Here is a 24,092-nt window from a genome sequence, read left to right on the forward strand (position 1 = left end):
CCTACTTGGAGGCACTACTGCAGGTTAAGCCTTTCCCAGCAGAAGTGAATTTTTTTTTTTTTTGTTCAAATTCGATTTCATGGCACTTCTTTAAGACTGGAAGAAAGAAAAAATTATACTGACATTTAACTCACAGCCTGGAGCCAGCTAATCAGACAGAGCAGGCGAGCACAGCAGCCTTAGGAAAAACATGGGGGAAGGAGGGAGAGCAGTGGGAAGCAGTGCAGCAGGAAACCTGGCTGGGAATGGGATGACACAGGGAGCAGGAGACAGGACAAGGGTGCCCTGCACAGGAGAGGGTGAGCAATGAAGGGATATTGTCAGGGAATAACCCAGCACAATGAAAAGAGGAAACTGAAGCACAGAGGGGAATAAATTTTGCTCCTGGGGAGGAAATATTCTCTCAAACATAGCATTAACCAAGAGCAGTTGCATTATATGGCACCCAGTAAATATTTTTAAAATGATGTGTGAATAATTATCACAGAGTGCATCGAGGAAAACCTCATTGTAAGCACTCATGTGAGGGTGCATCATAAATGCACTTCCTCTAAATTTTCCTCATCAGCTCCCTCTCCAATAAAATGAGGCCTTTTAGATACTCATCTTTCAGAATATGGGTTGGGTGTTGTTTCACAAGTAATTTTATATAACTACCATACCTCCAAACATTTCTTAAAGTCCTCTCCTTATTTTCTTATTTCAGGTGTAAAATTAACTCTGAAATACCAGCAGCTTAAACAAATGCATTGGTATCACCTTGTGATTGAAATCATTGAGTAACAATACATCAGGCTCAGGAGTCACACACTGCTCTGTAACTACACTCTAACTACATATTGCAAACACATTCATCTTTATGGGATTTGATCTGTTCTCAAATCCTGAAAATCACCTGAGCTGCCTGACAACCCCAGTAGCTTTTGCCAAAGAGGAGAAATGGATTTTTCAACAATTGTTTTTCTTTCTCCTCAATGGAGGATTGTGGAGTATTACTAGATCCAAGCACTGATCATATGATGCCAGCATCAATACATAGATAAGATACAGTTCTACTACAATACTAAAAAACTAATACATAAACCCATTTTTTCCCCTTTCCAAATGTTGCACAGGCAGTGATGACCAGCCCTAAATCTAGAAGGTGCCTCTAATCTTTAGTACACAAGGGCTGGAATCCAGTGGCTCATGTAAAGCTTGGCCAAGAGCAGGACCAGAGTCCCTGGCTCAAGGCCTGAAGTCACCAACACTTTCCTGATAAATGATCTCTGAAATAGTCACCATCAGCAGCAATAGCAGATGCCATTGCTCTTAAAGGACTAAACAGCAACAACCACAGAACATCTGTAGGTGACAGAGCTGGGGAATGGGAGCAGAATCAGCAGAGAAGGAATAAATCAGCAAGTTGGAGACTGGGATACAATATCTGAGAGCTGAAACCTGATGGAGTGCACCACTTCCTACTTGATTTTCTATTTTATTCTTCATTTTAAAATTCATGTGGTGAAAGTGAGAGGCGATAAAAGGCCAAGTATCTGCACTTCAGCCACTTGCAATGAATACAAGTGAAAAATACAGTATTATTGGAAAACCAGAAATGTCAAAGAAGTGTGACAGAAGCATGAGATGCTAAGACCAAGGAGCTTATTCTTCTTTTCCTACTGCACTATAAAGACATTTGCTGCCTCAATAGATATCCCATTTCTAGTGCCACTCCTTAAAATATGGGAAAGGTCAATTGGAGGGGAAAAAAACCAACAGACCACCAAAAAAACCCCCACCACAAACAACTCTGATTTCAAAAGCACTGTCAGCAGAAAAAGAACCAACGTTTCTTTTTTTTTTCTTCTTCTTCCTGTAAAGCAAAGTTGAGATTAATTCAAGGAGGGGCAAAGCATCATCCACAAGTGTCCAACAAGGCAGTAACAGAAGAGGGCATCCATCAGTTCTTCTCCTGCAACTGACAGAAGGACAAGTGGGAGAAGAATTAGGTATTAGAAAAATGAAAGTCTTGTTAACAGTAAGAGTGGTGAAGACCCAGAACAGGCTGTCTAGGGAAGATGAGAAATCAATATTCAAGGTTTAAAAAGAGGTTAGACAGACTGTCAGCTTCTGGAGGTGAGACAGGTACACTTGATCTCACCTAAGAGCCTGGCAACACACTAAGTTATCTCTCAAGGTCTTTCCCACATCAGCATTTTTGGGATTTTTTTAATGATTCAAGCAATTTGTCTCACTTATGGGATAATTTCATGTATGAAAGAACATATTCAATACTAGTGCTGGCATATATTAACTGATTCTTACCCTCCTCCATCTCTTTTCTAAATAGAAGACACTAACTTCAGTGAGAAATTAAATTAAGTTTATTCATTTTTACCCCTCTTACTTCATTTTGCTTTCCTGTCTAAGGTGTCCATATTCTGGGTGCTCATATCCTTCAGCTTCTTTTCCCCCAAAGATTTTTAGGAATAACAAAATATTCAGTGATTGTGCTCTAAGGTCACTACACAACTCACCTATTTTGTAAATCATAAGGTGGTGCTTTAATCTTGTCCTTCCTTCATTTAAGTGCACAAGGTGCCCTCAGGTCTGTGCTAATTGATAGCAGGATCTGATTGCTGCAGAGGAGAAGAATCCACCTGCACCACCAGTCCCTGGTGCTCTGAACTAACAGGAATCTCTTCTGACTTTCAGAAATTGGCCTGGATGATTTTAAAAGGTCTTTCCCAACCTTAATGATTCTAAATGAATCTAGTAAATCTGTCCCCACCCTGCTCTCTGAAATATCTCCTACTGCAGGACAATCCTCCTGACTACTAAATAACAGGACACTGGGCAATACTGTTCTCCCATAAGGTGAAGTTCTGTCCTTTACTTGTAGTCTGGAGAGTGATTTTTGGATTACTGAAGGACTTTGCATTGCAAAACAAATTAGAATATCAGCATTTGCCAAAAAAAAAAAAAAAAATACTGACTCTGGGACCTGCAAGCAGAAGAAACACAAAACATCTTTTGTGTTGCAAGCATCAGCAGATCTTGGCTCAAACACCTGAGCAGAAAAAGCAGAAAATTTCTGATAAAAAGAGGGTTTGGACAAATGACCCCAAGTTTGGTGACCCTCCAACATCTCCCAGGCTTGCAGGTGCTGGGCCCTGGGAAGCTCTGCAGTGCAGGCTGGCTCAGGGAATCATCCCATAATTGCAAGGTGGGCCAGATTCCCTCAAACCAGAAATTTCAACTTCAAATCCAGTGCTGGTTGAAAAAACTGGAGTTTACTGGTGCTTCATAAATAGAATGCAAATTCCTGTTTCTCCCAAAAGCAGCCAAACACACACTTTTCAGGCAGGGAACATTACCAGGACCATTTCTGCTGTGATGGAGGTGTACTGAGAAAAAAAACTGATCTGCTTTTCTCAGAACTGCCCATTCCTCACAGATTAAAATCACTAGGTGACATTTTTAATCAGTATTTCTAGATGGTATTGCTAAAATGAGAACATTAGCAAGCTCATTTAAATTTGCAAACTAAACCCATTTGAACATTACTTGAGCACGAGAAAGTGGCAAAGGCACATGAAGTTAAAAGACTGTGAAGAACAAAAAGCTCCTGGGCAATGCAGTACCCTCCCTAAGCTCCCCTTTCTCCCATCTCATTAGAGAACTCCAAGGAATGACTCTTTCTATCCAAATCCAATCAAAAAATCAGATTAAAATCTCTCCTATGCAGAGCAAGTACTCTTGGTGCAAAATTAAAGAGAAGTTTGCTTTTGGGATTGGAAAGTCCCACATTTTGGAGGGTCTAGAGGGATAAATGGGGCATTGTCCACAAAAAAAAAAAAAAAAAAATCACACCTTATTTGCAGATAAGCTGGGTAATTTACAAAGAAAAACCACACAGCATTCCCTGTTGTTTTTAAAGCTTTGTGAAATTAAAAGTCCATTTTATCACAGTCAAAGTACACAAGGATGCAAGACAGGAACAAGGCTGGGGTGTGACAGTTCAAACTCATCTCACTGCAGATGATCTTGAACTCTGAACAGAACACCTGTACCCTCTAGAAATGTTGCATCCTCAGCCTTCCAAGAAGGGAAGAAAGATACACAATAGGACAGATGTGGGAAATCTGCTACATGAGTTTTAATTGGAACCATTTGTAACCTGCATTTCCCCCAGATACCTATCTCATTTTTAAGCAGATATTCCTAATTAAGCAGAGGGCTCGGTTATCACCAGGTGAGTGACTTGCAGAGTCAGGTTATCAACACCAGCAAATAACAAAAGCAACCTGAGTATTGATCCAGAATTAGAAGGCCATCACAAGCTGCAAGATCCCAGGAGCAATTAGGGGACAGGGAGGAAGGATGGAAGACATCAGGACCACAGCTCCTGCATCTGAATGAGGGCTCAGCATGACCCTCATGGACTGGGGAGGTGGCAGGGTCTGGGATGGGTTATTCACAGCCTCCTAAGCTCAGGATGTGACACCCAGGGGTATTCTCATGGTCTTTCCAGCCAGGGAATCCTGCTGCCTCCCTAACCTAAACAATTCCCCCAGAATGGTGTGGAAGGGGAATTAAACACAAGTCCTGTGCATTGCAGGTCAGCTTGCTCTGCTACCAGGTCTTTGTTCCATTCTGGAAATGTCATTCCAGGATAATAAGGTACTGCATGACTTGCCCAAGTTTTAAGGAAGCCTAAAAATATGCAAAAAAAAAAAAAAAACTTCTTTTTGTATTCATTGTGTCTGTCAATCAAAAAACCAAAGCTTTAAGACAAGAGGGTACTGAACTTGTGGGTTTGCATTTGTTAGCTTATGGGGCACAGGGCAGCAAGTGGTTAAAAATCTGGGTACCTCTGGTCATCTGGGGAAAAAACAGGCTAAAGCAGCACTGCCACATCCTTGTGGCACCGTTAGGGATAAGGCCCTCAGTGCTGTAACATTGTTCTGTGTTTTGGAAGAGGATCAGGGATCCTGCACCAGGCCCTGTTTCACAGCACAGACACACCCATAACTAAACACTTCTAGTCCACCCATCAAATAAAATAATATTTTCCATATCTTCAATAATTTTCTTTCCACAGTCTCAGGGTGACACACAGACATTGGTGAGAGCTTGGAAATAAATTGAAGAGCCAGGTAAATATTAGGAGATTATTTACAAACATTAAGACTGAGGATTCTCTGGTCAGAAAAATCAAGCCCTTCTGTCCTTTAGCCCTTTAATTTTATACATCAAAGAGTTACAATGCAAAGAGGCAGTGCCAGAAAAAGCAGGCTCTGAAGCTCAGCTAAATGCTCCTTGAAACTTAAAATGAAAAGCTCACCAGTCTTAGGTTGTTTCTGTTAAGCAATGCATGCTGTGGTGCTGGCTCACGGGTGAAACAAATTGCTGTTCTAAGTCTATTAAAAAGGGGAAAAAAAAGGCCACCATATGGTGCTGACTGCAGTAGCTCTTAGCAGGTGAAACTCATCCAGAGCTGTAGCTACCATGCTTAATTATTGTGACAAATTCAGTCATTCAAGGTGGGGATTTCTTTGTTTGGGTTTATTTTTTGTTGTTGTTATTTTTAAATAGGTTAATGTGCTATTCCCACCCTGAGAATAATACTAGGGAGAAGAGGCTAGAGGAGGGGAGGAGAAAGCCCACATGCCACACAGATATTTGTGTCACCCAGAAGCAGGAAGGGGTTCAAGCAGAGTTTGGGATGCTGAAGGCATCACACTGAAGGAGAAGGATGCAGAGTAGAAGGGAGTTTCTCACAGAGCATCCTTGAACTCCCTTATGAGAATCCAATGAGGAAACAGCAGCACTGACACCCACCCAACACACCTGCACTGATGGAGATGGTGAAGCCACACAGACCTGTCCACACCCATGACACTGCTTACACCCCACAAGAACAATATTTAAAAATATATTTACAGAAGTATTCACAAGAAGATGGTCTTGGGCTTAATACACCCCAGACTATGCAAGAAGCACAGGCACAATTCTGTCCTTTGATGTGAAAGTGTGCCAAAAAATTCCTGGAATGGCTTCAGCATGGCTGCTGTCTGACCTGAAGGTCCTTGATGTCTGTTCTGCACAAAGGAATAGTGCAGAGAGAGGCATTCCAAAGAGTACCTTAAATACAAACAAGCCTCCAGAGCAAGTGGCTCAGAAATCAATTAGCCCCATGCATAGAGGAGGCACATTTCCAAGTTATTTGGTATTTAGTGTAAAGTTCCATGGGATGCTGCTGGGATGCTCCACAGCAGCACCTGCTTCTCTATTCCCCTCGCTGCAGTTCAGCATCACACACTCCACGTGTGGCTCACATTTACAAGAATTAGATTAAGTTATTCCAACCATCTGACTTCTTCCTTTAATAACCTGTGTCAGAAAGAGTCAAAGACATCATTTTGTTCAGCAGAAATCCATGTGTAGTTTCCCCAGTTCTCCATGCCCTGGATCATATATATGTATACCCACAAAACATTACCCTAATTCAAGCACCAAGAAATGCCCCTCTCCAATTCAAAACATTTAAAAGTCCCTGTGAAAGACCCAGAGATTTGATTCACTTCTTTTTTTTTTCCTCCAGGATAAAAACTTCACTTCAGGTGAATCCAGCTGATTTTATTCATCATGAGCTGAGCCCCTGGGGTTCCCACAGCCCTACAGAGTCGTTGCCTTGATCATTTCACTCCTACAAGTTGTACATTCATTTTTTAGCATCATCCCAAATCCAAATTCTTTAACATCTTGCAAAGGGGATACACACACACACCCATATATACACACACATTTGGAGCACTGATTATGTAATTTCCTTTCCCTTCTAAAAGCTAATTTAAAATAAACTAACTTAACTAATTTAACTAATTTAAAATAAAACTTCCACTAGGAGGAACAGCTAAGAACTTACCCACATCCAAACCCAGAGTTTGCATAATTTTGTTATTTAAAAAATTCTTTCATTAGAATTTGGGGTTGGGTTTTTTCCTTCCCTTCATAAGATCCTACTTAAAATCCTAAGGGAAAAAAACCTTTCTGTGGTCCTTCCACGTTCTCACTAATTTTCTCAAAAAGCCTACAGTAATTTCCCTGAATAGCTTCCAAAATGAATCCCATAAAACAGCTTCTTTCACTGGAACTGTCTTATCTGTGGGTGAGTCAAAGGATCAACTCATTACAGGGCTTATTTGGGGAAAAAAATCCAAAAATAAAACAACCAAGGAAAAAAAAAAGACATTTTAAATTCATAAACACCCATTTTAAAATGTGCATATCCTGAGCTGCAGGCACCTTTCTGTGAGTTAGAAATTCCCAAAACCAACACTCCATGCAGCCACAGCAGCTCCTCCTCATCCCAGAAAAGCAGGCCTGATCAGGGGAAAATTCCAAAAAGCACTGAAATGCAACCTTGTCAAAAATCCCAGGTGATGAGGGGTGGCAGGGAGGCATCCCCAGGGCAGCCCAGGGCTCCTGGAAAGGTCAGCACAGCCCAGGTGGGCTCGGTGTGTGCAGCTCAGAGAGCTCAGAGCACACAGAACACAGCTGGAAGGATCAGGAGCCAAACTGGAGTGGCCACTGCCAGCAGCAGCCTCTCCTTGCTAGAGCCACATCCCTGCATTGTCACAGGGGACAAAGCCCTGGTGACAAACAGAATAAGGTATTTCTAACCAGTACCTGAAAACAGGGGACACAGTGAAGTTTTAGTAAAGGTTGTTCTGCTGCATTAATTCTAGTGCGGAATAACTCAGATAATGAGCTCCTTTTCTTGTACATCTCAACAAATTAAATTCCAATATTTATTTGTCTTAGGTTCAAAAATGTAGCTGGGAGAGAGGGGGTTTACATTTTCCATTTCAAAGCTGGCTCCTGCCTTCCTTAGCAGACACCTGTCTTTTCAAACCAGGACATTATTGAACTGTTTAGCACAGCTATGTTTGGTATGGCAACCAAATGGTTTGAATCAAATCTGAATTTCCAAACCAGCTTAGCTATTTAATGTATTGTGGGCACAACTTTTAAATCATTAATTCCACTGAACACAAAACAAGGTTCAAAAAGAACTGCTCACTCTTAGGTGCACAGGCTGATAAATTATTGTGAACTTGTGAAAGGCAGCTGAAGTTCTGTGATAAATCAGTGTCATCACCTGGTCACAGACACCCAGAGGGGGCTGAGTAGCAGAATCAACGTGTCATCTCCACACCTCTGCAGGGTGATGATGTGTGACATGCTCTGCTCCTCAGAGCTCTCTCACCACAACCTTTCCCATAACCTTCCCTCAGCACGGAGCACTGGGGAGAAACCAGCACTGGTGTTTACCCTGTGCTGCCCAAGCACATGGAGAGCAGAGGCCAAGCCTCAAAACAACACAAATAAAACAAATCTGTTACCCAAGCCACTAGAACCAGCACCTAAAGCAACTGCAGGATCAGACTGAATCCTACACAGCTCTCTTGCAGCCAGCTGGTCTCCCCACACCTCATGCCTGGGAAACAACGCTTTCATCCTAAATTAAAATTTTTAGACAGCTCAGAAACTTATTAACCACCACTCCTTCTTTACTATAAAGGATATAACCTTAGATTCTGACCACAGACAACTCAGACTCTTAAAAATTTACTACAGGGAAATGTATTTTTGAATCAGATCAGAGCAAGGCTCAGAATCTCAGCTCTCTTTGTTCCAGGATGCTGTGAGGAGGAATCTGGGCAGGGGGTGGAGGGAGAGTGTTATGAGCAAGCTGGCTCTACTGATTTCTTGTAAATACCATAAAAATGAACACTTGACCATAATCCATGAATTGGATATAAAGAGAGAAAATAACTCTTAGAGAAATGAGTGTTTTTAAGTGCATCTTGAGCATCAAAAGGGAGAAAACATTTATGAATTTTTCCATCATGGTGTGAAGCATCGTGTCAGGCAGGATCAACCCCATAAAATTATTTTGTGACAATGCATGTAAATGGTTTTAACATTCTCAATCCCTCCAAAGCAAGAGCAAAGACTACCCAAGCCATCTGAGAGTTCAGAATTGAAATAGGGCCTTTGAAGAGATTATTTGCAGACTAATCATATATTTTCTCATGGAAGCATTCAACAATTTGAAGTACCATATTCACATAGCACATTTTGCCTTCCACAATTACCCCTGAAAGAGCCACTGAAAAATTATACACTGTGTAGACAAGAATATATCTAAATGATATGCATGTCTAACAGAAATAGATTATTTTCAAGGGGTCCTAAACCCAGCTTTTCCATTTGTTCATGCAACTGCATGCAATAATAATTTTTGTATAAGAATCAATGCATTTCAATCAGATACACACAACTGATAGGCCTTTCTGTTTGCTCATTTTTGCATCTTTATATCAAAAAATTAAAATAAATAGATCTTTAAAGGTATCTCCCTTCAACTCCTCATTCATGAAACATTCTTGAACCCTGGGTTCTTACTGAAGCCACTGACTCTTAAATGCACCAACAGGCAGAATCTCCAAATTGGCTTTCAGTAACTCCTTTAGAAAAAAAAAATGAAAAAAAATTTTAAAACCCACACCCAAACAGAAATCCCCCAAACCCACAGCATCTTTTAAATTTTCTTTGTCTGTGTGAGGAGTGCATTAGATCAGATAAGGGATATTAAATGGCCTTTAAGGCTGACAGCAAAGAGCAGCTCTAATGGGAGTCCCAAATTGTGCTGCCAGCAATCCAGTGTACTTACAAAACAGCAGCATCAAGATGCCAGAACTCTGCCATGACCTATATTTCCTGCAAACCAATTTTCTTCTTTGTAGGGTGGATGGAAAAAATCCAAGTGCTATTTAAGTTCCTTTTCTTTCTGCTGGAACTATGCCTTATCATACACATTTTTCCTACACCCAACTTTTCTGTGCCCTGCAGCTTTTAAAGCAGGAATTATCTACAGTCTATTTCTTTATTATAAACAGTAAATACTGCAAAATCATGTTTAGGCACCAATTATCAGGTGAGACCAGAATTCTTTGTATCTAATTTCCACACTTCTAAAGGAAACCAAACCCCTTAAAGGGGAATCTTAACAGAAGAAGAATGTTACAGAGGGATACAGGTCACACATTCCAAGGAATTTCTGTGGATTCATTACTGACAATGCCAAAATTTCCAACATATATTTATATTTATATTTATATTTATATTTATATTTATATTTATATTTATATTTATATTTATATTTATATTTATATTTATATTTATATTTATATTTATATTTATATTTATCAGGGGTTTATTCTTTTGTTTATTCCCATGCTGTGGGGGAAAATTGTATCCTTCAAGGAGAACATTAAAATCAAGACAACATTCCTAGAAAAAAGGAAGTATCTGTCCAATTTCTTTGACCCCCAGTGCCTTGTGATAAGCCTATAAATTCCATTTTTGCCTCCAACAGAGGAACTTTGCTCATTTGTTACACACACTCTGCTCAGAGTAGTCAACAAAACACCTGAAAGGATTCATGATAATCTTGTTTTCACCACCCCACCCCCCCTTACAGCTATCCTTGCCAAATGCAAACTCTCCCCCTCAGGCAGGGAAATTTGGAAACAGAACACCTGATGCAGCTTTTATTCCAAAATTGTCTCACGTGTTTTGAGTGTCAGAAGGAGCCATGTTGTGCCACAGCACCCACTTGTCTCAGGAAAATTGAAATTGCTCAGTGTCTAACACTTTGAATGATTTCCCAACTTCTCACTTGCCCCATCTGCTCCTCTCAGCTCAGTTTGATTTGTTTTAGCCTTTGTGTCTGCAGTGGCACCAACAAAACTGCAGCATCACTGCAAGCTCCTCTGCTATGGAGCAGTGCCAAGGCTCTCAGATTCAGCCTCCTCCAAGAGAAAAGCACCAGAAAAATAAGATTTCTGCCTCATTCTGTTGTCTCTCCCATCCTCCAACAGAATCACAAGCAGCTCTCCTGCTCCAATGCTGAGCTCTAAAATAATATCCCACCTACAAAATAACCAACATGGCAATTACAAATCAGATGTCCATAGAATACAGAAAAGCACATGAATGCCACATCTCAACCCTTATTTTTCCTTATTAGTTGCCCCAATTGTACTTTATTTATTGCCCCAGTTAGCTAAGGAACTATAGAAATCCTACTTGAGTTTATATAGGATTTTTGTTCCGTGCTGTTAGTACAGTACTTAGAGACCTTCAAAGCAAAAATACTTCCCAGCATTTAAGAAACTGAGATTTTGTAATCAGATGTAGACCTTTAAAATAGGTGGGGAAATTGATAAAAACAATAAGAGACATGAAAGAGGGTTATTGGTTAAGACAGTGCACAAGGTGGGCAGTCACAGTGCTGTCCCTGAACTGCAATGGAATCTGGATGCAGCCACACAAGGTTTCAAAAAGAACCTTAAATATGATGGAAGAAACAACCACATGGGAAAAAGCCACAATCAGTCCATAAAACTTTCCATTAAAAAAGACTCAGCTCAGACTGAGCAGAATCTTAACAAAAGAAACTAAAAATCCTCAGACTCACTCTTGTTCATCTTCCCACAGAAGAGTCAGCAAGCAGAGCAGTGAGGGCCCACAAAGGTGCAGACGTAGCTGTGAGAAGGGAATCACTCCAAGACTCTCCCTTGGGAGCCACCAAGCACTGAATATATCATTTTGTACAGAGAAAAACAATTGATGGGGAGCAGCACTCACAGCTCACACCCTAACATGTGTTTCTCTGGGAGCACCAAGCTGACAAGAGCTTACATCTCCAAGACAGTGATCTTAAGTTGCCTTAGGTTTACTCAAAAGGTGTTTTCTCAGTGAAAAAATATTTAAACCTCTCCAAAACCTTGGCATTCACTTCTTCAAGTGCAAAGTACCAACAGCACAAGTGGCTTGGCCTGGTGTTTGTTAGAGATGTCCAGGATGGATCAGGTAAGCAGGAATTTCTGCTTTTCTTAGGAGAGCACACAGTGAGGTACCAACACACACAACCCCTGGCACCAGCTCCACCCTGCTGAATCCACCAGCTGGAATTCCTCACAGTGCTCTCAGTGGGATATTTTTTCCCCAGTGTTCATTCTCTTCTTCTGGTGAAGGTAACAAAACCCAGCTCCACAATTCCAAAGATGTATGGCTGTAGCATTTCCCAAGAGAAGTCACTGAACACTGCAGCAAACTGAGCAGCCAGTCACAAAGCTGGGCAGGTCCTGAATTTGGGAATGGTGTGCAGCAGTCATTGGGAAGTAAATGAGGCAGAAAGTGAGTTAGCCAGGCAACTGCAGGGCTGGGAGAACAATCAGGTGTGGGAGCTGCTGGGGAAGCAAAGGTGAGCACAACCAGAGAGCCAGCATTGACATCTGCAAGGTAAAATATTATGTTTGCAGCTAGAAGAGAAATCTTCCTGGCAGAAGAGGAAGAGCCCCTGTGAAAGTCTTTGGCACAGCAGTGAGTGTGTGTGTCCATACTGCTTCCTCAGTAAACAGGGAAAATAAATCAGGATACATACCAAATTAACCAGCTTCAGTGGAAAATGCCATTTTCCTTCAGAGATCACAATTTCTCCCATCTCTGTTTCTATTTGTTGACAGCTAAGAAATGCTGCTCCATTCCCTAGTTTGTATTTTTGAAATCAGGGCTCTGTGATCTCCTTGCCACTCTTAGCAGCCCCAATGAGGAAACCTCAGTGGGTTACTGCTTTGTTCCACAGCACCCTGAAAGAAAAGCTGCCAGCCAAATGTCTCCAGCCAAATGCAAAATACATTATTGATGAAATTAGAGTGAGGAACCTTTTTGTATGCTTCTTTTATTAAATAATTCCAAATGACTCCATTGCACAATTACAGCATCTGAACTTTGCTTTTTAAATGTTGCCACGTGTAATCTCCACTGTGTATTTGCACTTGAAATGGTAATCTGAAGGCAACAGAGTCTGCAATAAGTGGAATTATTAATGAACTCTATTCCAGGTCCTACCACTAAGAAACACACCCTAGGGCCCTACATAAGGTGACATTCTTACTTCAATATTAAGATTAATATTATATTTCTTCAAAATTTGCTTACAAAAAGTTACCAAAACAGACAAGCATTTCCACAGAAACACAACCTATTTCAAAGACAACCATTTAGAATTAAAACAGCTTCCTCAATCTCCAGAATTAGAAGGAATTGAGCAAACAGGAACAAGAGTGATGTTCAGCCCAGATCACTTCTCCACAGGGGAGGAATTCCTGGTGGCCTGGGGTTGGGCATGAGATAACCTGAGCAACCTGTGAAGGAAAGAGGCAAAAGTGGAAAGGAAATAAAGAAAATGCCCAGTCAGCCCAGCTCACCATCATCAGGGAAGGGTTCTGAGTTGCACATGGAATTGGTAATGGGGCACATGACCTTCCATGTCTCAGCAACCTGTGCAAATCTGGCTCAAGCTGATAATGATCAAACCTAATTACAACCTGACAGCCCTCAGTGGCTTATACAGTGCTTAAGATTTTATCACAAGTCTCATGATATTTAGTGTTCTTCTTTAAGCCCTAATTCCTCATGTCAAGCAATTACCCAAGGTTCTCCACTTCCAATAAAAATGGAGCTTCCATGCTGTGAGATTGGAACAAAGCTTCAAATATGACCTAAATGGAATCTAATGGTTTCTAAACTTCTTTAGTTTTTTTAATATATACATTTAAAATTCTGCTGGGTCTTTTCACAAGCTTCAGAGCTGGGCGCAGATGGATACAGTGTCCAACACAAGTGCTGGATAAGAAAAAGCAGCTCCAGCAGAGAGATCACTACACTGTCAAACACCAAGGGTAGAGCACCTAACACTGAGTAAGGGAAATAACAGACCTTAAACCAAAGTCACTGCTTAAAACTACAGCAAAATAAACCACCTGCACAACCAATTCAGTTTTCTACACCTTTGCAACACTGGGTGCCTTGCTAGAAGATAACACCTCTCCTCCAACACTGCTGTGTGTCTCTTAAAAGCAACTTCTTCTGTATCCCACACTCAGCTTTGACTCAAGAGAACCTGGGTGACAGCAGGGAGAGATGAACTGCTCCACACTGGATTTTGGCTGAGTTCTCACCTCCATGTAAGAAATCCCTTCTGGCTGGGGGCAGAGTAAGGCTGGCTCCATGTGCAGCAACCTTGGCTCCCTGGCAGGCACCAAGAGCACCCACAGCTTGAGATAATTCACCAGAACACATCTGTGAGCCTGGCACAACTATGGCAGAAGCAGTGTCAGCCCCAGTCTGGGCCCTCAGTTCCACCACAAACTCTTCCAGGAGATTGTTTGGTTTTAGTACCCTCAACATCTCAAGGCACTGAGCTCTCCTCAGAATATCACCTGTGTGAGGTGTCCTACTTGTGTCTGCTGCCTCTCACACTGTGTGACACCCTTCACTTCATTAAATGGAAAGGACAATTCCTTATTCAGCTCTCCAGAAGGATTTAATAAGGCTTTATCAGAAGTCTTTATAGAAGACCTCTCTTTCCTGGACTAAGCTTCTCCTGTTCCTCTCTCATGCTGGGCTGACATGAAAGCTTTGTCTAGTGGAGATTTCACCCAGAAAACAGACATTCAGCTAAAAATCTCTTGGTTTTGTTTCTATAAAACAGTTCTTGCCTTCCTAACTTACCTGTCCAACCCAAATCCAGAACAGCAGTACAGAAACTTTAACAGACCAGAAAATTTACCTACCTACTTTATTTTTCTTCCAGAATATACTTAGAAGACACAACTGTAGAGAACTCAAATGACATAGCTCAGAAGGAAAATTAGATACACATGACTTGTAAATTGAGATGTCCCTGGCCTTGGACCAGGGAAACCTCTAAGTCCATCACATCAAGCCAGCAGGCAGGAATTTTGATAATGCAATCAGAGAGCTGGTAAAGCTTCAATCCCTGATCTGCTGCCACAGCCAAAAGGGTGAATATTCACTGCAACTCTTCTGTCTTCATTCTGCCCATTTCAGACTTGATTCCTAAAGGAACCTCAAATCTGCATAATCAAAACTGAAACACTTCAGACACTGTGGACAGCTGACCTTTACAAAAATGATTCTATTTCAATAATATGTAATAAATTATGCACTGGTATCCCACATATGTTAGGTTGTGTAAGGACAGCAGGGATGCTCCAAGGCTTCCCTTTTCTCCCATGGATTGCCATGGCTCTGAGAAAAGCAATATATTTGCTCTACCAAAGTGGGATTATGACTTGAGAAAGTGATGTCCTGACCCCATTTTTCCAAACTCTCAGTGAAAATTCACAATTACACCTCCACTAACCACAGGGCAACTGTTGGAAGGTCTTTTTTAATGGAAAACCACTGTGGAGCACCTGTGATTTAACTGACCCCAGCACTGGCCATGGAGAGCCTGCTCTCAGCCCTAACTAAGGCTTTACTCCACCTCTACACAGACCTCCAGTGGGCCAAAGCCTTTTCCACATGAAAAATACTGAACTAATATAATTTAAAGCATGAATTTAAGCTCATTTGAAGGGCTGCAAAGCCAAGTGAAGGCATGGTTATTTCAATAAGTAAAGCTGCAAATCTCAGTTTAGCCTCAGCTTACTAAAGGCTTCTAAAAGTTGAATCTATATAAACCAATCCTAATCTCAAAGATGTCTCTGATAAGGGGCTGTACCAGCTTAAGAGTGTAGGGAAAAATAAATCAACTTAAAGTGACACTTGTTCAGGGATCATGCACATCTCAAAACTGTGACTGGAAGGACTTTGGTCTACTGACAGTAATCACACACTTTAACACAAGCCCAACATCATATCTTCATTCACCAGACAAATAAAATTTCATGTTGGAAAACAGTAATGACAACAGTTAATATTTTCAGTAATAAGTTATCCTCACAGAGAGCACTTGACCTTCATTGTAATTTCCACACAGCTTGCATTAAACCACCTGAGTGTGTATAAAATGTAATGAATAAAGAAATATTAAAAACGATAGAATGTTATTAAAGTAGGTCACAATTCAAACAGCACAATTACTGAAAAAACAATGTTTGAAACTACATCACTCCCAATCCTTCTCACTCTGGATGAGCTACTCTATAATTTATTTTGCCTAACAACAGCTTCTGTCCATATTGTCTCTCTTTATCCCCAAAGACTCTTTTAATGCAGCCCACTGTGCCACATGGCAGCACAATGCCCACATGAGGCATGAAATGTCACAGATCACAGCTCTACACCTGGCCAACATAATACATTCATCCAATTCTTCCATGCAGTGGAAATATTTGTGCTGATTTTGTGGGTCAAGCTACAAGAGGCAGATGGAATGGGCACTTTATTTACATGGGGGGTCCCTAAGCACATTCACTTTGTTTATGAGGGACAAAACCCAGCCTTGCACAGCTAGCTAGGAAGCCTTGGACTAAAGACATTGTTATTTTAAAATAAGAGAAAAAGGTGGTTTCCTCTGAGGCTTTTGGACAATGATCAGGATTCCTTTTGACCCTTAACATTACATTCCACATGTTCTGAACATTCTTGAAAAGCTCAGAGCTGGGCTTTTGGTTCACATTCTGAGAGGGGATGAGCACAACTAAGATCCACCTGTAAGTCAAAGCAAGTCTGACAGTAGCAGAGTGGTGAGACTCTCCTCAGCACTCACCCCTGTGAAATCCCACAAATTCTGTAGGAAATGCACCACAGCAGGTCAGAGTGCTCAGCTCTTTAATTTTAACCAGAAATTCAGGACGAGTGGATGTAGATATTGGCTTTACCCATCATTCTACAGACCATAAAACAACCTAAACTGTCCCCAAAGACACAAAAATGTAGAAAGAAAAATCTTTGGATACAAAATGTATCACTTGATACATTATGAATATTTTGAGCATTTTAGAATATTGACATTGATGTTACCATGAGAGTTTTGGGGAAATTCCTATATAAACAAAAATCTTTGCTATGAGGAGAGTATTAACCCTGTTATCTTTCAATTATTTATGTTGCACATGAGTATCAGAGGCATGTGTGGGTTAGAAGCACAGCCTACCTATACTGGATCTTGCAGGAAAACAAAATCTTAGGACAGGTTTTCCAGTAGAAAAAGAAAGGGGCGGGGGGGAATATCTACTACTACATTGCTCTTTTTGTTAACAAAATTATACAGTAAAGTCTGGATGCATATCTAATTTTATCTCCCAGCATCTGCCACTGCCTCATGACCTCTAAGATAGTCTGCAAGCATGTTGATAAACAGATTAAAAGGTAATTCAATGGATACAGAGCAGTCCTCTGAGTTCCCAGAACAATATTTGACTGAATCATACCAAACACGCCATCCCTGAACCTCCAAAGGAAGAGGAAGGCCCTTCTCCCCCTGAGAAGCAAACTGCCATCCTACTGTTTTCCTTGCCTGAATACCAAAAAGCACCAATATAAACACACATTTGTAAGCAGACACTGAATTTTTACAGAGAAGAACTGCCTGTTTGCTTGTTTGCTTCAGAAACGATTCAAGTTCAGATAACTAAATGGAAAATCGTGATTATAGAGAAGAAAATATTTTATGCATCAACTCCTTTCTCCTGGAATGCCAGGTTCAATAAGATTTATCACATTTACTACTGACAGATGATTCCTCCATCCATTAGTCCTCACAAAACAGGGAAGAAACCTGGCAGCCTGTGCTTAGGGAAGGAGGGAATCATGCCCATGGCAGGACTTTGGAATGAGTTGATCTTTAGGATCCTTCCCAACCCAAACCATTCTGTGATTCAATGCCACGGCCAGTTGAACTGTAGGGAATCTTCTCCACATGAAGACCTGTTAAATTGGAATTGGGCTTTGATGTGCAATGCTGAGAATTGGGATTTCCTTCTGACTCAGCAGCTCAGGGTGAGGAAAACCCATGGCCAGGTGGAATTGCCGGGCAGGTGTGCCCAGAGAGCCCTGACCCTGTGGGAGGAAAGCAGATTGACTAAAGCAACTCACTGTGAAGGAAGGTAAAGCATTCACTTCATCCTCATGAAGAAGTGAAAGCTCAGGCTTTCAAATGAGACGTAAAATAGAGCCCTGACCATTCATCGTCATTAAAGATCCCATGAAAATCCCCACAAGAGTGAAAATGTTAACTAACATGTCCTGGCCAATATCCAACTCGGATAATTGCATTCTGCTTCCTAAATTCCCCTTGCAGTTTCAATTGGATTAGTTTTTCTTCATTTCTCTTCCCTAAACCCCTCCTGCATAATGTTTCCAGCCTGGAATGGCTGCTGGATTCCACTCCAGAGGTGTGTGAATTATCAGTGCTGGGCAATCCCAACATACATTTTGGATATATTAGTCAGGGAAAACACTCTCTGAGCTGGAGTAATCCCCTCACCTCTCACTGAGGAGCATTTAACTTTACAAATGAGAAATCCCTCTGATGTTAGTAGGATTTTTTTTTCTCTGGTTTTTTTCCCTAAAATATTGCCCTGTAAGGAATGGTACCAAAGCAGCCTCCTGCCAGTTAGGAAAGTCCTTTTCTGGGCCATATCCTCAGCCTGAGGAACCAGCTGCACTTGCTTTGACTTCAGTAGGGCTCTGCTACATTAAAACAGGAGTAAATATTCATATGGTGGTTTTTTTTCACTAAGTCACTCATGTTTAAATGTTGGAAGAATCAAAGGAGTTGGCTGTTGAATGCATCAATCTGTGCTTATAAAAGAGGAATATCAGAATGCATTCTCATTTCTTATAACTGGCTTGCAAATCTTCATGCTATTTTAAAGGGAAGTTGGAGGTTCTTTAAGTTGGCATACTGATGAAAAATGAAAGTGCTGTGAAATATGAATCTCCTGTTGTGTGCTATATGTATTCTACTGTAAATACTCACAATAGTGTAGAGGCAAGAAAAGTCCTGACCCACTGCATTTTATGAAACAGGAGGAGCAAAGGTGATTTATGTGCATAAAAGCAAAAACTGACAAGCCTTTGATTTTCTTGCAGAACAATCCCAAAATGATTGTCAAGACTGCTTAGGTTTTTTGCCCTCTGCACTTCCTGTAATAGGACCATTTTATCCAACATTCTGTTTTATAGACACTGTGTATAGGGTCATTTCCACCTGCTATCCAGGTTACTCAAAAGAATACTTCTCATTCCCACTTCCAAGAGCTCTTAGCAGTGTTGAGATTGGCTTGTTTTCGCTTCCAGCCTGCTCCTGCATCTCTGGTTAAGCATAAACCCACAAACACACCACTTATTCCTTCTTTAGAGCTCTGAAAGCAGAAGGATGTCCTTAAAAATCTGGAGAGCAATTGTAGACAGGCTGCAGCCAGAAAAATGGGGAGCACAGGGAATACACCCCTCCTGGGATTTTCTCCTGAATATCCCAACCCTCCTCCTTTTTCCCTTGTAGGAGGTGTCACTATTTATCAGCTCCACACTGGGCTGGCTGCAACATCATGCTTAATTCCCTTGACAAAGTGTGGATGGAACAGGGGGATGGGAAACCTCCAAGAGCATCCTGCTTCTGCAGCAAACATGCCTAGTGAAGGGTATGGGATTGAGTGAGGAAATTCAGAGGGTGGATACCAGGCACCAGCATGGCTGAGGCCCACCTGATGAGCACAGATGGGTATGCAAAGGGATTTTTAGGTCAGCATCAGATGGTTAAAGAAGCACAGGGTGTGTTCCTGATCACACATGAGTTTGATAAGGGCAGAGCTGATCACCAGAAATCACTGACACATTTTTTTCACCTGCTGCCATTCTGGGTACCAGCCTTGACTCCAGCTCAGCTCTTGTGGCACACAGCTGCCATCCACATGGGAAATGACACCATTCCTCCACCACAGGCTCCTCTGCTCCCATGGTTTTGATCCAGTGGAGAAATGGGCTTGAGCTGGAGAACTTTGAGGTTTGCATCCTTATGATAAGTAGTGCCAAGATTATATGGCATTTACAGCAAACACAGGGTGGAAAGTGTAGTCCTCCCACTGAAATTGAATTTCAAAAGTGTACAACTGTTTATCTATTGCCTTGGTTTCACAAACAATCTGAAGAAAAGACTGGAGTAAGATGTCTCTTTCAGCCACTCCTTCCTTCCCACTTTGATTTCTTTTCAGGATTACCCAGTGTGGAGTGGAAACATTTCCACTCCTGTGCTCTGAAACAGCCACTGCCATGACAATCAAGAAAAATGAGCATGACCACAGGAACTACAGAAGCTTGGGATTAGTGAGATCTAAAAATGGATGGACATCCCTACCCTCCTCTCTGCATCTTGAGGAACCCTTCTGAAAACCTGACCATAAACATTTTAATTCTCTGTCAGCTCTCTGGAGAAAATCATTACAGAGGCAAAATTACAGGGCAGCAGTGCCACTCTGCAATAAGTGTCTGTCAGTCAAGCAGACATCACCCCACAGTCACCCCCAGCATTCCCATCCTCCAATCCAGAAAAAAGGGTGTTGGGCATGGAAAGCTTGCTTGGAGCACTGCTTGAGTGATCAGGCCAAAGCTGTAATCAGCCAGTCAGTGCTACAATAGCTTAATTCTTTATTTATTAGTCTGTCTCCCATCTCTGGTTCAAGCAGTTTATACACTTAATTCAATTTTAAGAGCTATATGTTTGTTTACTAGAACAAACAAAAGCCAGTAATGAAGAGCTGTAGTTTAAAGAGAAGTATCAAACTGCTTGTCTTCTGCTCAAAATTAATCTTTTAGCACCAAATATTGACATAAGAAGCTTATTTCCATGTGTGCCTTTCACACCTGCCAAGCACGCACCAGAGAATTTGGTGTGAAATCACTGAAGGATAGGTGCTGACCTGTGTTTTCAGCATGACATCCCAGAGAAACCACCTGAAACCTAGTGGGGTTCCTCAGAGCAAACCTTGATCAATCAATTTGCCAACACCATCAACCTCAGGAATCTCCTTTCCCTTTTATCTCTAGTCTGACTTGCCTTCATTCCTTGCAGCACGAGAGATGGAGTAAACCATACACAGAGGAGGATGGTGGTATCATCTACCACTGCACCCTGCTTGGGTAAGGAAAGGCATTAAAGCTGGACACCTCTCTGCCAATTGAAGGGAGAAGGAAGGAAGGAAAAGGGAAAAAAAACCACCAAAAAACCAGAAAAACCTGTTGCTAAAAAAAATCATCACAAATAAAGCCTTGGAGCTTTGCTTCTTTACATTTTGGGTTTAGATTTACCACTCACATGAACGTCTACAAGCAGTTTAACACCAGAATTTAAAAAGCACAATCAATTCAGCTTAGATTCCTTAAATCAAACAAAATCACTTTCCACAGAACTACTGAAGTCCACTGAAAACATAGCTGCAGCATTAGAGGGTTATTTGCTCCAAGGACCTTTTTAATATGGCTGTATTGTAATACTGCAGTGCAAGAGCCTCTCCAGCCATAAAAAGGAATTTAGCTCAGAAACACAACTTGTGGGCAATGAAAAACACATTTGCTTCAATTTGCCATCATTTAATAGTAGCATTATTTAACAAGATCAGTTAAAACAACCAGCCTCAGAAGACACAGCAGTGCACTTCTTCTCTTGAGACTCCGAGGGCACTGAAATTAAATTCATTCTGCAAACTAAACATTCAAAGCAACCAGTACCACTAGAAAGACCATATTTAAAAGGGAGAAAAACATTTAGTGACTGACCAGAAAAAGACAACCCCTCTCTATATCCCCAGACATGCACATTTTACTTTGAAGCTGCTACATGTTTCACTGGCAAGGAAAATAAGAGTCTTCCCCTAGAAGTAACATATTTGTCATTACACTTTTAGTTCCATTCATATTCAAGAACACACTGAATTTGCACACATTGGGAAGCAGCTACCAAGATCTGGGTGTATTCTGTATCACATCACTAGTCAAACCCCATATATCCTCACATAATTATTTTTCTACAAGGTTATGCCTAATTGGCCACTAACCTCCCTGATTAATCATCTACACTACAAGAAGGCATCGAGAAAAAGGTAGAAGGGCAGCAAAATATTTATTCGGGCTGTAAATATTAAACCAAGAGGGGACAGCTGGTTCAAGTTGCCCCTTCCCGGCTGGCACGCAGAGGTGGATGGCGAGAAAACCCTGCTCGAGAGTCTCACACACACAGACACACACACACACACACACGAATAGAAAGGAAGCGGTGTCTCACGTTCATTCCCGGCACGGCTCGGAGATGCTCACTAGGGCTCTAAGTTGCGGGTGCCCGGCTGTGGAAGTGTTAAATCCCCGCGCACGGCCCCGAAGCAGCGCGGCTCCTGCGGGCGAGCCGCCGCTCGCATCCCCGCTCGCACGTCCCAGCCGCGCAGCGCTGCCCGGCAGGCGAGGCGGCACCGCGCTGCCCGAGCATCCCTCCCCGCCTCCTCGCCGGCTCCGCCGCGCCAGCGCCTCCCTCCCGGCGGAAAAACTTTGCGCTCAACTCCGCCGAGCTCCGCGGGGCGCCGGGACCCGCTCCGCGCACGGCGGCGGCGGCGGCAATAGGGCGGCCGCGGGCGGCTCCCCCCGCGCAGCCCCGCGGTTCCCCGCGCCTCCTCCTACCTGCAGCCGGCGCCGCTCCCCGCAGCGCCCCGCTCATGCTCATCCTCATCACCATCCTCCTCCTCCTCCTCCTCCTCCGGGATGCGCGCCCCGGTGCCTCGCTGGCTGCGGCGCGCTGCTGGCGCGGAGCCTGCGCGGGCGGAGGCGGCTCCGGGCCCGCGGCGGCAGCGCCGGTCCCCCACAGCCCCCGCACTACCGCATCCCCCCAATAGCGGCGAGAGGGAGCCCCCGCCCCGCCCGGGCCGCGGGCAGGGGGCGGCGCCCGGCGGGGACCCCCCCTCCGGAGCTCCGGGCCCCCTCCCGCAGCTCCAGCCCCGGACTCCTTCTCCTTCCCCCTCCACTCACCCCCTCCGAGGGGAGGCGGTTTCCAACCCGCTGCCCTCCCGCTAAAAGCCCACCGGCCCCGGCAGCGCCGCTCACCATCGCCCGGTGCCCTCTCTGCCTGGAGCCCGTCCCTCCTGCGGCAGGGGCTGAGGGAGCCCTTCCAGCGCTGGGGTGGCCGCAGCCCCCCGGCCGTGAGGCGATGGCCCCGCTGCGGCCACCAGCCGCCCGTGGGAACCGGGACACCTGAGCCCGCGGCATCCCCGCCCAGCCGTGCCGAGACAACGGGCGGCACCCGGGGCACTCAGGTGCGCTGGGCAGCGCAGGTTGGTGCCTCACGTCCAGCGAAGGCACCAAGAGGCGTTCTGGGCCCAGCGGGATGTGCCATCGCCCTTCCTTCCCATGCTGCCTGCTCTTCCTTGGGCTCCTGCCTGGCTATCCCACAGAGGTTCATCCTGGCTGCCGTCTCCCCTGTGCAGGAAGGTGTCTGCTCCCGATGCTTGAAAATGGACTTTGAAGGCAGAAATACTTTTGAGTGACAGGTTATAGCCACGGTAGATCCAGCTTGCCTTGCTGTTCTCAGATGGATGTTAAGTGTTTCTCTGGCAAGCTCTGACCTAAGCCAGCTCTGTCAATAGGTGCCTGGCCTGCTGGGCAGTGCTCAGGAAGGAGAATTACAGTCTGTGTAATATATACACAGATATATTTCTTGCTCTTCCTTGTCCACTCTTTCAATGGGATGTCACCAAACAGCAACATTAATCCCTGGCAAGGAAGAAATTCACGCGTGAGCTCACAAAGCACAGCAGTGAGACAGCGATTAAAGTTTCTGTCTAATTCTAGGAGATCAAGCTTGTAATAGCTAGAGAATGAGACTTAAGCTGCTTTACATATTCCTTCATATGTAAGATCATTAAGGCATCTCTGGTTATTGTACCTCATGGCAGAGGGAGGTGTTAATAGTTGCAAAACTCGGTGGCTGTGGGCATGTGCCATGTGACAGGCTATTAACCTTTTGTCACTGTGACCTGACACATTTGACTAAACCACTTTTTCTGGCCCCAATCTCTTACCTGCTCTCCTGTGTCACGTATTTATTGCAGGAGTAAGAGCTCTTCTTGCTTAATGGGCTTCTTCCATGCAAACCCTGAACTATTTGGTAATGGCTGCCTCAGACATTTTGTTACCCTTAACTTGTGGGTGATAAAAGATGAATAAAGCTGTCAAAT

General features: G+C 43.1%; 1 protein-coding gene across 10 annotated transcripts in view; it reads right to left on the minus strand.

Annotated features, from left to right (window-relative positions):
* DAB1 (DAB adaptor protein 1) overlaps window positions 1-22,695 on the minus strand; it is a 413,672-nt gene extending 390,977 nt beyond the window's left edge. For 3 of the 10 annotated variants that reach the window (XR_011680667.1, XM_071436824.1, XM_071436821.1), the window contains exon 1: window positions 22,157-22,462. The gene's annotated coding sequence lies outside the window, so the exon portion shown is untranslated. Of the gene's footprint in view, window positions 1-22,156; window positions 22,465-22,542 lie in introns of those variants that run through there. The other 7 variants (XR_011680668.1, XM_071436832.1, XM_071436827.1 and 4 more) reach the window with 5 other exon arrangements.
* Window positions 22,696-24,092: the final 1,397 nt, after the last annotated feature.

Source organism: Agelaius tricolor, unplaced genomic scaffold (assembly GCF_023055355.1).
Source record: "Agelaius tricolor isolate 1412-34295 unplaced genomic scaffold, bAgeTri1.0.p SCAF_11, whole genome shotgun sequence".
NCBI classification, from domain to species: domain Eukaryota; kingdom Metazoa; phylum Chordata; class Aves; order Passeriformes; family Icteridae; genus Agelaius; species Agelaius tricolor.